The following is a 14,842-nucleotide window of genomic DNA, read 5'->3' on the forward strand; positions in this document are numbered from 1 at the left end:
CCATGATCCTGGGGCACCAGTAGTTTGTGAAAATATCTGGCATGTTCCCATAAAGTTAGGGGTGTCCTTGCATTCATGATCCTCTAAGAGTGACAGAGGCAGGGCTGGAGTGCAGGCCTAGCAGGATGTTTGATTCTGGCACCCCACTGTGGGGCCCCAAGCACCAAAAGGTGCTTCCTGGACCCCTCACAGAACAGAATGAATGATATATATTTGGGGGGGGGCACACCCAACCGTGCTCGGAGATTACTCCTGGCTCTGCTCTAGGAAATCACTCCTGGTGCTTACTTCCGCAGCACATATACTAAAACTGGAATGATACAGAGAAGATTAGCATGGCCCCAAGAAAAAAAAAGTAAGAAATCACTCCTGGCAGGCTTGGTGGACCATATGAGATGCCAGGAATCAAACCCAGATCCATCTGGGTTGGCCACATGCAAGACAAATGCCCTACCGCTGTACTATCGCTCTGGCCCCAGAATGAATGATCTTAAGGGAAGAGCTGAAAGTTAACTGACTATAAAAGCTTCCTGAATGAAGCTAGATGAAAATCAACACTTTCAAGTGGAAAGATCAGATGCTACAGAAACTGTCACCGCAAGGTCACCATCGGCCTCCAAATCCCTCCATGTGGGTCATCTCACAGGGCAGTGAGAAGTCAGATTCTAAAACTACATCCCACAATAGGTTGTGGACATTATCTGAACAAAATGTCATCTGTCTGGAAAGGCCAGAAGTGGCCTTACAGTCCATTCAAATTCTTTACAGCATGATGGTCCCCAGACAAGGCCACAGAAGCCAGTCTTGCTGCCAGTTCAAGTGAGCTTAGAAGGTTCTGAACAGCATGTAGATGCTGGGAGCTCCACATGCTCTGGTGTTGACACACAGTTGATGGCACAGGGATCCTCATGGGAGTGGTCTACACAAATACACTCAAGCCCAGGCCCTCTCATGGCACTTACAGAGATAAGGGACACATGGCTAGAGCAGAGCACTGACTGGTTTTCGCACGTGAACTTCAACCTGACACCAATGACAGGGACCTTAGAGAGGCCCTAGGATGTCTCTGAACTAGAGCCTTGGGCTCATCCCAAGCACAGCTCAGGGTGGCATAAAATAAATCATCAGGGGCCGGAGAGATAGCATGAAGGTAGGGCATTTGCCTTTCATGCAGAAGGACGGTGGTCCCTATCCCAGCATCCCATAAGGTCCCCCGAGCCTGCCAGGAGCTATTTCTGAGCCTAGAGCCAGGAGTTACCCCTGAGCACTGCTGGGTATGACCCAAAAACCAAATAAATAAATAAATAAAAAATAAATCATCATAAAATAAAAAATAAAATCAACTTTGGTTCCCAGCACCACACAGTCCCTAACAGCAGTCAGGAATTACTCCACAATTCCCACACTGAACCAAGGGCAGCCCCTAAGCCCACTGGATGTGGCCCAAGAACCAAAATAATGATGACAATGACCATGCCAATGATGATGACAATAATGATGGTGGTGGTAGTCTAAACCACTTCACTCTATAATCCAAGGAGATGGTACTGTCAGGCAGATCATAGCCAGTGTGTGCAAGCACATCAATGGAAGGTGCAGGACAGAGGCAAGTGAGATCCTGGCTGTCTCCATAGACCAGCACAGAGGTTCTATTTACCAAGGAAATGAAGGAAATGCTAACTCACAGGTCTGAAGGGTATGGAAATACCCCCACATACCTTATTTCCAACCCTGAGTGAACAGGTCTGAAGCAGGGTCATCACGGGAGTTAATAAACCAAACCAGCGCCCGGAGAGATAGCACAGCGGCGTTTGCCTTGCAAGCAGCCGATCCAGGACCAAAGGTGGTTGGTTCGAATCCCGGTGTCCCATATGGTCCCCCGTGCCTGCCAGGAGCTATTTCTGAGCAGACAGCCAGGAGTAACCCCTGAGCACCGCCAGGTGTGACCCAAAAAAACAAAAAACAAAACAAAACAAAACAAAAAAAACCCAAAGCAGTCATGAGGGAGAAAATCATGGAGTCTGGTGGTCCCCTGGCCTGCCAAACTGAAAGTTCTTTTATTGACCAGTTCAAATTCAACCAGAGAGGTAGGGTCAAAAGTATCTATAAACTTATCTAGTCAAAGTAGAATGGAAAGAGGAAGCTGGGGAAGGCCTGTGTTTTGGGTAAAAGGGGGAACTGATCTTTTGCTGAAGCTCTATCTCCAGGAGGCTCTTTCTGGCTGCTGACTACCATTGCTTTCCTTCTGGTTTTTGGGATGGACGTAAGTCTTGATTTGACGCTTTTCCTCACTAGGATAGGCAGCCAGCCCTTCACTGAAATCATACCACTGGTGTCAAACTCATGTGATTTCACTTTATCTGTCAAAAGTCACTATCCTTGTGTCACTCCTGACCCAACCCCAATAACTAGCTTTCCAAAGACAGTTTCTCACACACACACTCACATACACACTTGTACACATTGGCACACATACACATATTCGTGCACACTCGCACGCACAATGACACCTATACACACATTCATATACACCCACATGTATACACATAGTTAATACAAACATGGGCATACATACTTGCACATTTATATGCATAATCAATACACACATATGTACTTGCACATGCAAATATGTACTCACATGTTCTCAATTGTATACACTCTCTCATACATGTAAACTTATACATGATAAGAATCTATTTCCGGGGCCGGGTAGGTGGCGCTGGAGGTAAGGTGTCTGCCTTGCAAGCGCTAGCCAAGGAAGGACCTCGGTTCGATCCCCCGGCGTCCCATATGGTCCCCCCAAGCCAGGGGCGATTTCTGAGCACATAGCCAGGAGTAACCCCTGAGCGTCAAACGGGTGTGGCCCAAAAAAACCCAAAAAAAAAAAAAAAAAAAAAAAAAAAAAAAAAAAAAAAAAGAATCTATTTCCGGGGGCCAGAGAGATAGCATGGAGGTAAGGTGTTTGCCTTTCATGCAGAAGGTCATCGGTTCGAATCCCGGCGTCCCATATGGTCCCCCCCGTGCCTGCCAGGAGCAATTTCTGAGCATGGAGCCAGGAATAACCCCTGAGCACTGCCGGGTGTGACCCAAAAATCACAAAAAAAAAAAAAAAAAAAAAGAATCTATTTCCAGGGCCGGAGAAATAGCATGGAGGTAGGGTGTTTGCCTTTCATGCAGAAGGTCATTGGTTTGAATCCTGACATCCCATATGGTCCTCCGAGCCTGCCAGGAGCAATTTCTGAGTGTAGAACCAGGAGTAACACCTGAGCACTGCCGGATATAACCCAAAACAAAACAAAACAAAAAAAACGAATCTATTTCCAATGGTGACCAAGATGTAAAAACTGCCCACAGATTGGGAGAAACTATTCACCCATTACCCAGCTCATAAGAAGTTAAAATCTAAGATATATGAGCACTGCTAGAGCTTAAGAGAAAGAAAAGCATCCAATTCATAAAAAAAAAAAAAAAAAAAAAGAGGGGGGGAGAAGAAATGGACAGAATCTTCCACAAAGAAGAAATAGATGGGGGCCAGCGAGGTGGCGCTAGAGGTAAGGTGTCTGCCTTGCAAGCGCTAGCCAAGGAAAGGACCACGGTTCGATTCCCCGGCGTCCCATATGGTCACCCCAAGCCAGGGGCAATTTCTGAGAGCTTAGCCAGGAATAACCCCTGAGCATCAAAGGGGTGTGGCCTGAAAAACCAAAAAAAAAAAAAATAAAATAAAAAAGAAGAAATAGATGGCTTGAAGGTATATGAAAAAGTGTTCCACATCATTAATTATTAGTGAGATGACAATCAAAACAATAATACAATATCTCACACCACAGACACTGGCACAGATCAAAAAGAAAAAAAAAACAACAAGAAAAATAGTGCTAGAATGAACATGGGGGGAAGGGACTCTCATTCACTGCTGATGAGAATGTCAACTGTTCCAGCCTTTTTTTTCTTTTTTTTTTGGGGGGGGTCACACCCAGCAGTGCTCAGGGGTTACTCCTGGATCTACACACAGAAATCGCTCCTGGCAGGCCAGAGGACCATATGGGATGCCGGGATTCGAACCACCATCTTCTGTATGGAAGACAAACGCCCTACTTCTATGCTATCTCTCCATTCCCCCCCCCCCAGCCTTTTTATTGAAAACAATATAAACTTTCCTCATGAAAACTAGAACTTAAGCTGCTATATGATCCAGCAATAACCGCTCCTGGGAATATACCCTAAAAGTTAAAAAAAAAACACAATGTAGAAAAGGCATCTGCACTCCTATGTTCATTGCTGCACTATTCACAATAACTAGAATCTGGAAACAACCCAAGTGCCCAAGAATAGATGAATAGATGAAGAAATTATGGTACTATTTATACAATGGAATACAATGCAGCCGTTTGAAAAGAAGAAGTCATGAAATTTGCTTATACATGGATAGACTTGTAGAGTATTATACTTGTAAAGTAAGTCAGAGGGAGAGGGACAGACATAGAATGATCACATTCCTTTGTGGGATACTTAAAAAAAAAGATATATATGGTAATAATACCCAAAGACAATGGGGATGAGGGTCAGGAGGACCAGCCCATGATAGGAAGCTAGCCACAAAGAGCAGAGGAGTGCAATTAGGGTGGAGAAGAGACTATTATGACAATGATAGTTGGGATCATCACTCTAGACAAGAATTGGGTGTTGACAATGGAATATTATGCAGCTGTCAGGAGAGATGAAGCCATGAAATTTTCCTATACATGGATGTACATGGAATCTATTATGCTGAGTGAAATAATTCAGAGAGAGAGAAAAACGCAGAATGGTCTCACTCATCTATGGGTTTTAAGAAAAATGAAAGACATTCTTGCAATAATAATTTTCAGACACAAAAGAGAAAAGAGCTGGAAGTTCCAGCTCACCTCAGGAAGCTCACCACAAAGAGTGATGAGTTTAGTTAGAGAAATAACTACATTTTGAACTGTCCTAAAAATGAGAATGTATGAGGGAAATGGAGAGCCTGTTTAGAGTACAGGCGGGGGTCGGGTGGGGAGGAGGGAGACTTGGGACATTGGTGATGGGAATGTTGCACTGGTGATGGGTGGTGTTCTTTACATGACTGAAACCCAAACACAATCATGTATGTAATCAAGGTGTTCAAATAAAAAAAAAAAAAGAAAAAAAAGAATCGGGTGTTGAAAGGATATAAAGTTATATGCATGATATCCCTTCAGTAACAATATTGCAAACCACAGTGTCTAAAAGGAAGACATAGAGAGAGGTGTATGAGGGGCTGACCATAGAACAGCGGTAGGGTATTTGCCTTGCATGCAGCCAACCCTGGACGGACCCACGTTCAATTCCCAGCATCCCATATGGTCCCACACGCCTGCCAGGAGTGATTTCTGAGTGCAGAACCAGGAGTAACCCCCAAGCGCAGCCAGGTGTGACCCGAAAACAAAAGAAAAAAGAGAGAGAGAAAAGAATATTGCCATAATAGCAGAAAGGGAGGAGAGCAGGGAAGAGGGCAGGAGGGAAAATGAGAACATTGGTGTCAGGTAAGGTGCACTGGTGAAGGGATAAGTGTTGGACTTTGTATAACTGAAACTCAACAATGAACAACTTTGTAACTGTATTTCACTGATTCAATTAAAGATTTTATTTAAAAAAAAAGTGAAAAGTTAAAAGAATCAGTATCTATGCCTGTGCCCTCAGGTCATGTAAGGAACCTTTTGGTTCGTGCAGGAAGCTCTGGGGGTCATTCTCATGACTCCTGAGGGCTCACGGGGCCACAGGGAACAGAGATCTTGGTCCCTACCCACACCCCATGAGTCATCGACCTCCTCATTCCTTTCAGGCCTTTCTTTGGGCACTTCCTGCCCACAATGCCCATGTAGGCCAACAAGACAAAATCCCCATAGGGACTGCCCCTTATTCTAGCTGCCATCAGACTGGGGAAGGAGTTTTGAGGTGGGGTCTCCCCTTAGTGACCATGTGTCCAAGTGGCTGCACTGCCACTGCCTTGGCCAATGCCTGTCACATCACATCAGCACTGGTGGCCCTGTGGCTAAATGTGCACATAGGGGTACAGTTCAATGGAAGCACTCAGCCCTTGGCTCCCCATCCTGCTGGGGAGATGGGTAGCACCTGCCCACAACAGGCCCACGGAGGACACAGGAGCAGGGTGGGAGAAGGCCGGCTAACATGGTTATGCTGGGCTTTGTTATTAAATGAGACCCAACATCACTGGCCCATTTCTGACCTTACTGGTCATACTTTCAGCACTCTAGAGCTGGGATACATATATTGAGGTGAGAATGAACACAGATTCTTCTCATAGGAAAGGCACCATTCACTGTGCATGAATATAAATACAACCTTTCGGGGGCCGGAGAGATAGCATGGAGGTAAGGCGCTTGCCTTTCATGCAGAAGGTCATCGGTTCGAATCCCGGCGTCCCATATGGTCCCCCCGTGCCTGCCAGGAGCAATTTCTGAGCATGGAGCCAGGAGTAACCCCTGAGCACTGCCGGGTGTGACCCAAAAACCACACACACACAAAAAATAAATAAATAAATAAATAAATAAATAAATAAATAAATAAATACAACCTTTCCCAAGCCACATATGAGCCCAGAAGCCTGGCTTATCTGTGCTTTCAGCATTTCGAAAGGTCCAGGCTGCCAGACAGTCCACAAGGCTAGGAAAAGGCAGAATGTGCCAACCTCTGGAGATGCTTCTCAGAGCAGGAGCCTGGAACATCCTCAGCTATTGCCCTGAGTTCCCTTATATAGACCCTTACATGGACACTCTGAGAAATCCCCCAGCTTCCCCCAAAATGGAGAGTGGGAGCCAGTAGACATTGGGTCTAGTGAGACATGACCAAGTGCACAGGACCAGCACACAGTGGGCCTCTGCATAGCCTGTCAGCCTCCCTCTGTAGCTTGACCTACTCAGGGTCACCTCTGCCACAGGCCAAGCTCTGATGCCCTCCTGCCCTTGAAGCTGCAAGCTTGCCTTTCAGGTCTCAGAAAGACAGGCTGGCTCCAGCAGCAAATGGGGATGGTTTTCTGCATCGCCAAATAGAATCTAACCAAGCCCAGCATCATGTGATATCCCTGAGTCTCCTCACAGCTGCCCCTCAGTACATGGGCTTTGTGGGACCTGAGCGTGCTTGTGGCTGGGATAGCAGAGCTGCTTCCTCCAACTCTCTGGCCCAAGTCCACTCCTCATAGGGCCTGGCAACTGCCCCTTGGGCACAGAGCATCTGTAGAGTGGGCAGCACTGGCACAGCATGTAGAGCAAACCTTGACTTTCAGGTAGTGAACGTCTGTGAGCAGAAGAGTCAGCAAAAGAGCTCCTGGTCTGCTTACCAGAAACACCAGCCCAACTCTGCCCATGCTTGCATCCACCACTGCTGCTGAGAAGTACACACAGCTGTGGGCAAGCAGAGGCATTGTAGGGGCTGAGGACAAAACGCATCACTCCCATGCTCCTCCATCACACTGCCCAAGATCGCCAGCTTCACCAAGAAGATACATGGGGCCCGGGAGCCTTAGCAAAGACACTAAGTCTCACTGGTGCTCCCTACTGGAGAGAATGAGGTACTCTGAGTGGAGAGTGAGTGAAGAGTGAAAGAAAGGTGGACAAGGAGCCGGGAAGGTGGTGCTAGAGGTAAGGTGTCTGCCTTGCAAGCGCTAGCATAGGACGGACCTTGGTTCAATCCCCCGGTGTTCCATATGGTCCCCCCAAGCCAGGAGCGATTTCTGAGCCCATAGCCAGGAGTAACCCCTGAGCGTCAAACGGGTGTGGCCCAAAACCCAGAAAAAAAAAAAAACAAAAAAAAACCAAACAAACAAAGATGGGGCCGGCGAGGTGGCGCTAGAGGCAAGGTGTCTGCCTTGTAAGCGCTAGCCAAGGAAAGGACCACGGTTCGATCCCCCGGTGTCCCATATGGTCCGCCCAAGCCAGGGGCAATTTCTGAGCGTGTAGCCAGAAATAACCCCTGAGCATCAAACGGGTGTGACCCGAAAAACCAAAAAAGAAAAAAAAAAAAAAAAGAAAGGTGGACAGTAGGAGAAAGTGGAATTGAAACTCAAACACCAGTGAGAAGGGATGCTAGTTTCAGTGGTGAGGTAGACAGGGCAAGTGTGTTGTCAGAGGGACCTAGATCCTCTTTACCACAGCACTCAGAGGAAGGAACCTGAGACAGGATCTTGGAAACCGCAGCTGAGCTTCATGGGACAAGGAAAGAGCTGCCAGTGGTTGGAGGGAATGTCTCTGTAGGCTGGCAGGGTCAGAAACAGTGAAAGGGAATAGCAAAGGTGCCTGCCCTCCTAAAGGAGACCCAGGGTGCTAGGCTGCCTTGCACTTCCCTGAGCCCTCTTTTCTCTGACATGACAGGGGTGATCCCACACTTCAAAGGTCTCTCTGAGGCTGCATAAATGGAGCATGCCAAGTCACCTCCCAAAGGGTGCCCATCTACAGGGCATCTGCCCTGGGCTGGGGTGTACTGAAAGTCTCTGGCTTTGGGTAGATGATGCTGTTCGTCACACTGACCACACAGTTCCTGAATTTATTGTGGTTTTGTTGTTTGTGCCACACATGGCAGTGCTCAGGGCTTACTCTAGCTCTGAGCTCAGAGATCACTCCTGACTCTGGACTGAGAGAGATCACCCTGGTAAGACTCAGAGGACCATAAGGGATGCCAGGAAACCCAGGCACGATCAATACAAGCACCCTGACCACTGTCCTTTCACTCCGGTGCCCCCCCTGCTGTCCTGTCACTCTGGTTCAAGGTTCCTCATGAAAAATGAATGTTCATGTTCTTTGCCCACTCCTTGTTGCCCTGGGTTTCTTAAAAACAGTTACTTATTAACTCCTTTTTAATCTCCTACAAAACCTATAATTTCCACAGTACTTTCTGTACCACACAATTTATGTCTCACATATAAAACATTTCTAGGCTAATGCCATGGCTTCCAGTAAGAAAGACTAAGACCAAAGGAGGAAAAGGAGTCAGGGTATCAACTGTTTCTTGTTTAATGTTCTTGAACTTGGAGACACTGTGTCTACTTTATTGGTTCAATAGAGATAAGTGTCATTTGCCTCAGAGCTATTCAAGATTGGGTGACACAAATAGCTTCTGCTCTATCGAAAACACAAGGAACTCACCAATTTGGTCTCTGGTGAAGTCCATAAGCTGGGTGCAAAGTGTCTGAAGCCCTAAGATCTGAGCTGGGTGGCAAACAGCTAAACTCTGGCGGTTTATCAGCCTTATCAGGATCCATCACTCACTGGCGTTGCAGGAGGGAAACTAAGTCATGAACCTGCTGTGCCCTATATATCTTATAGCACATTCCAAACACAACAAAAGTTCTGTTGTTGTCACACTAGATGTTCCCAGGACACACTCGCTGGGGGCTCAGCCTAGATTCTCCAGGATTTCTACACTGTGTGAGACCTCCCACCCCAACTGGCATCACACAATTCTGAGTCTGCTCTGTGTGGGCCCCAGTGTAGATGCATTAGGAGGATGGAGACATTCACAGAAGGTGCTGGATTCTTGGGCTTCCAAGAACATAAAACATGGTAACACCAATGACCAATTTGCTGATGCGGCCTGCACCAGTAACCTATAAGAACCATGTGGATTCCTCCCAGTTGCAAGGACAGCTGGATACCTCCACCATCAGACCTGTCTTGTCTGAATTCCTGATCTGCCTGTGCCCTATGCCTGGCTCTACCCACAACTGGGACCCCATATCCAGCCCCAGCCACTAGCCAAGAGCTGTGTGGAAGTGGGGTGGGAAGAGATAGAGCAGGTGGACCCTGAGGGAAAGGCCAGAATTTGTCAGGCCTAATCAGCCGAAAAGTCCCCGAAGGTCCCATGTGTCTTTGTGCAGAAATGTTTGTCATCTCTAAATGTATCCATCTGCGCCAGGATCAGAAAAGAGGCAGGACTGAGAACAATTGGGGATCTCAGAGAGTGAGAAAGGAGGTAAGATCTGCCTGCAAGGAGCCAGGATACATTTGCTACAAAGTGCAGAGTTGGGACAAGGGGACGCTGGTTAGGTCAGAGAAGTAACCAATGTTCACCAGGGACCTAAGAAGAAAGTGCCAGCATGGAACCAATGGGCATGTCCACACCAATAATCTACACATAGCCCATCTTTACACAGGCCAATCTCTGAGTGTCTGGGAAGCACAAGGCGTGCGGCAGCCTGGTTCAATCCTGGGCCTTCAGCACCACTGTTCTGCCCAGGACCTCTGAGGTCTCAGCCACAGGGATGATCCTGTGAGTCCCAGAGGCTGAGACAGAATCCAAAGCAGGTAGAACCCCACCCCCAAACAGAGCCAAGCTCCATCTGCTCACAGCTGGCCAGACCTTTCTCTGGGTACTAACTGCGGGGTCACAGGGAGACAAGCAATGGCCCTGAGGTCAGTAAGGGCACTGGGCTCTGCTGAACCATAAACCTCAGGCTGCAGCAGTGGGCGAGGCCCAGACACCATGAGATCTGCACCTGCTCTGTGAAGTGAAAGGACAGTCAGAACCCAGTGGGACCAGATCTCAGCACAACCCACAACTGTCGGGCATAACTGCCACCCACCCCTCCTCCTAAACTTCAAGCTGTGCTTGAAGTGTCAGCGAGGTCACAGCCATAGCCGTAGTGTTGCCATGCCTTGCCTACTCAAACCCACAGGACAAGCTCAGTAACAACTCCCAACCGATGGAGCAGGAAGAGAAAAAGGGTTCACACATCCAGAGTGCTGGATGAGGGTCACACGGGTGCATCCTGCCAAGTGCGCCTGCCCCCTTCACAAACCAGAACTACCTTACCTTCAGCCCACAGCCCATTGGCCTCCACAGCCCATCACAGTTAAGTTGCTGTGTCCAGGCAGAAGCTACCAGAGGACAGCCAGTTCCAGGGTGGGATAGGCTCCCCTCACCCTGTGCCCTGCCACAGGGCTCCAGAGCTGCAAAACGATTCATCCACTTTCTCTTTCTCCTGACTCTCACAGCTGCCAACAACTGGTTTGTCACCCCCGGGATGTGAAATGAGGCTCCCTGAAAACAAGGCAAATGCCACTCAGAACACTCTGGCGACTACAGCGGCTCCTCCTACAGGGTCCCCTGGAGGAGCTCATGGGCTCCCAATCTGATTCTGGACCCAAAGGCTCGGTTCTGGCACGCCCACCTGGGAAGTAAAAAGGGATGGAGACTAAAGTCAGCAATGTGGGTTGGGAGTCGTAACTGAGCCAGACCAGTAGGCAAGACACAGCAGTCCTGGTGCCAGCTGTGGCTGTGACCTTGCCGGCACTGCAGGCACAGCTTCCGGTGCAGGAAGAAGTCAGCAAAGCATGGCCAGCGGGTGGAGCATGGAATCCCTGGCAGAGGCGGCCTGGCTCTTCCTGTCTCCCACTGTCTTCCTGGGCTCCGTTTGGAGCGAAGGACAAGCCGACTCACAAAGGACACAGCCGCCCTTGTTCCCATGACCCACCTCTGGGCCATAGAGAAAATGTCAGTGTGTATGACTAGGCACCACACCTCCCGCACCACCATGGCTCAGAACAGCCATGCACATGGGCAGGCCCCGAGGAGGAAGACAAAGGCCACCCTTGACCCGGGCCCCCTTCCCGGCCAAACTCCGGCTGCCGGCTACACGCTGTGTCCACATGCTCAGCTGCAAACTTGGGCAAAGGCATGAGTGACAGCCGCCTCCCACCTGGACACGGCATGGTGAGGGGTGGGTCGGACTTGGGGTGACAGTGCCCACCAAGAATTCCCCCCCACCACTGTCCAGGCTAGCAGCACTTAAGGCCGTGGGCGTGTTTCAGAGAGAATGCGGACACAGCCCCTAGGCCCTTCAGAACCCACTCCCCAATGTCATTGCCGGGAGCCATGCTCCAGCCTCAGCCACATGCATGAATAAGAAGAACCTTCCATTCTTTGCACCCCAAGCTGCAGGGGGTGCAAACCAAAGAGACTGCTGGAAACCCCTACCAGAGGCAGGGCCAGGCCCCCTCGCAGCAGAGCCAGCCACACCTCTCCTTGTCCCTAAGGGAAAAGCCCCACATCCAGGACCCAAGACCAAGGCACTCACCGCACACCTGCTGGACAAGCCCCTCGTGGCGGCGACTTGGAGGGCAGAGGAAGGAGTCCTCTCTGTGCTCATAGCCAGCACAGCCAGCGCCCACGGGGCCCAGCCCACGGCAGCAGCCGTCCCCACCCGCCCAGTGCCCCAGCCCGGAATCACATTCCACGGGGAGTGAGCAGATGGTGGCTGCCATGGCAACCAGCCTGAGCTGGCGATTGGTGGACATGCAACTGCCACTCATTGGACAACAATCGCTGCCTTTGTGTTGCCTGCAAATCCTGCAGGCGCCACTGGTGCACACACACACACACACACACACACACACACACACACACACATACTCACACATACACACACATGCCTAGCAGGTGTTGCAGCAGGCTCTGGTCACTCCACCCTGTTGGGCACAAAGCCCTATCGGACCTCCCACTTGGTCAAAGATCACCAGAGGCCAGAGGCCACACTGGACAGACTGAGTCAAGTCAGCTGCCTGGGCACTCCGGGTGGCCACAGTTTGGGGTCTGGATCCCCAAAGGGCAAAGACCCAACTGGAGTCTTCCAAAAGGGGCAAAGGTTTCCATTCTTGGGGAAAAGCTAAGTTTTCAAAATTGGCTGTTTCATAAATGTCCGGCATTTAAATAAAAGACCAGTTGGGGCCAGAATGATAGGACAGCGAATAAGGGTGTTTGCCTTCATGCACTCAACCAAGGTTCAATGTCCAGAATTCCATATGGTCCCCTAAGCCTCCCAAGAGTGATTCTGAGTGCAGAGCCAGGAGTAAGCTCTGAGTACCACAGGGTATGGTCCAAGAATAAATAAAAAATAAATAAAAAGGGGCCGGAGATATAGCATGGAGGTAAGGCATTTGCCTTGCTTGCATTAGGATGGTGGTTCGAATCCCGGCATTCCATATGGTCCTCCGAGCCTGCCAGGAGCGATTTCTGAGCATAGAGCCAGGAGTAAACCCTGAGCGCTGCCAGGTATGACCCAAAAACAAACAAACAAAACCCAAAAATAAATAAAAAGCCTAAGTAAATTCATACCCACTGTGTTCACTGATTTGGATGGAGGTGAGGGGGAATGCTCTTAAATATTAATTTTCATCTAGAGGGTTACTGAATCATAGCACTGACAATCTAGAGCTCATGCTTTCTCCTGGGGTTAAATTCTTTCTGCAGTCCTGAAAGCTAAAGCTGATTCAGCAAGAAGCCACATCCCTTACTCTACAACCTGTGAAGGGCAGTGCTCAGCCTCAAAGACCCACTGCAGGAACCCATGAATCCATTGGAATGTGTGGGTGATCCCCAGACCAGCCAGCAGTTGACACCATGGCTGCAACTTAGTGGGAAGCGCCACCATACTCCACAGCAACCCCCAACACAACACAACAGAGGCACAAATAATGAAAGACTAAAGTATAGGAGTCTTGACTGCAGATAATATGATTCCAGTCCCAGGTCAAAAAAATAAATAGAGTGGAGTGTTTCAGTAGGACATTGTAGCAGGTGGTCACATTAATTTCCACACCCTATATTGTCCAAGCAAGAGACATAGGATGAACGGGTAGGGCTACAATGACAGGAACAACCATGTATTGTTCTGCCCGAGTCTGTTCATAAGTCCATCAGTCTACACCACAGCACTTCAGCGGTGAGGACACTTACTGAGATTGTGAAGAAGGTGAGGACATCACAGATGGTTCCATGCATAAGTGATGGTAGCTGAGAAGAGTGGAAACTAGAATACACACCATCGAGATGCCCCAGAACAAACACCATCAAGATACAAGGCACCCCAAACCAAGACCCTTACCTCACGGCCCACATTCCAGACCCTCCAGTCAAAAACCCAACACCCAGTCTCTAATCCCCATAATTTGCCGCAGAAACATATCTTCCCTTCATTCCCTCAGGAGTACCTGGGACTCTATTTAGTATCCTGGTCACCAGAGCACCTGAGACACAGGGTTGAGCCCCCTCAGTGAGTCCGGGGACCCCACAGAAAAATGTGGTCTTCCAGTCACAAAGACATCCCCCATCTCAGACCTCACAAACTGGCTCCTCGGCTCTGTCCACAGGTGGGGATCAGGGCTGATCCCAAGCTCAGGAGACTATTGGTACAGGTAAGGATTACCTGGATGAATATCCCAGGTCACCTAAGGCTGAGTGGGAGAATGCCTCAGAGTCCTCCTGAACCCCACAGGGATACCAAGTGTCCCTAGATGACGAGCTCTGGAAGTCTCACCTAACCTTAGGGTGCAGGGGCCGGGCAGGATCCCTGTGCACACAGACCGAAAATCTGAGCCTCATCCAGCCTAGTAGAGCCCAAGGTGGAGAGAAAAGGCAGCCACAGGTTCTCCCCAACACCGTGTTCTCAAATCTGTCCCAATGCTCCATCCAACTCCGCTTCATGCACCTTCTCAGGTTGCAGGGTTCCTAGAACCCTACAGAGCTGAGCAGGCAGGGGCCACTGCATCAGGATTCTAGAGCCCACAATCCCCACTGGGCACACAGAGGTTGTTGCAAGAAGATCCTGAGGAAGCTTGCAGAGCTGAAGGACACAAACCTGGGAGTTATAGAGTTGTTTTGTTTTGGGGTCACACCCGGCAGCGCTCAGGGATTACTCCTGGCTCTCCGCTCAGAAATCACTCCTGGCAGGCTTGGGAGACAATATGGGATGCCAGGATTTGAACCACCATCCTTCTGCATGCAAGGCAAACTCTCCACCTCCATGCTATCTCTCTGGCCCCTAGTTATAGGAGTT

At 49.3% G+C, this 14,842-nt stretch overlaps 2 protein-coding genes and 1 pseudogene across 2 annotated transcripts in view; 1 reads left to right on the forward strand and 2 right to left on the reverse strand.

Annotated features, from left to right (window-relative positions):
• FGD4 (FYVE, RhoGEF and PH domain containing 4) overlaps window positions 1-14,842 on the reverse strand; it is a 110,104-nt gene that overhangs the window by 56,151 nt on the left and 39,111 nt on the right. The window lies entirely within an intron of this gene.
• BICD1 (BICD cargo adaptor 1) overlaps window positions 1-14,842 on the reverse strand; it is a 213,010-nt gene that overhangs the window by 38,593 nt on the left and 159,575 nt on the right. The window lies entirely within an intron of this gene.
• On the forward strand, window positions 281-343 carry LOC126023747 (uncharacterized; annotated as a pseudogene).

Source organism: Suncus etruscus, chromosome 11 (genome assembly GCF_024139225.1).
Source record: "Suncus etruscus isolate mSunEtr1 chromosome 11, mSunEtr1.pri.cur, whole genome shotgun sequence".
Lineage (NCBI taxonomy): Eukaryota > Metazoa > Chordata > Mammalia > Eulipotyphla > Soricidae > Suncus > Suncus etruscus.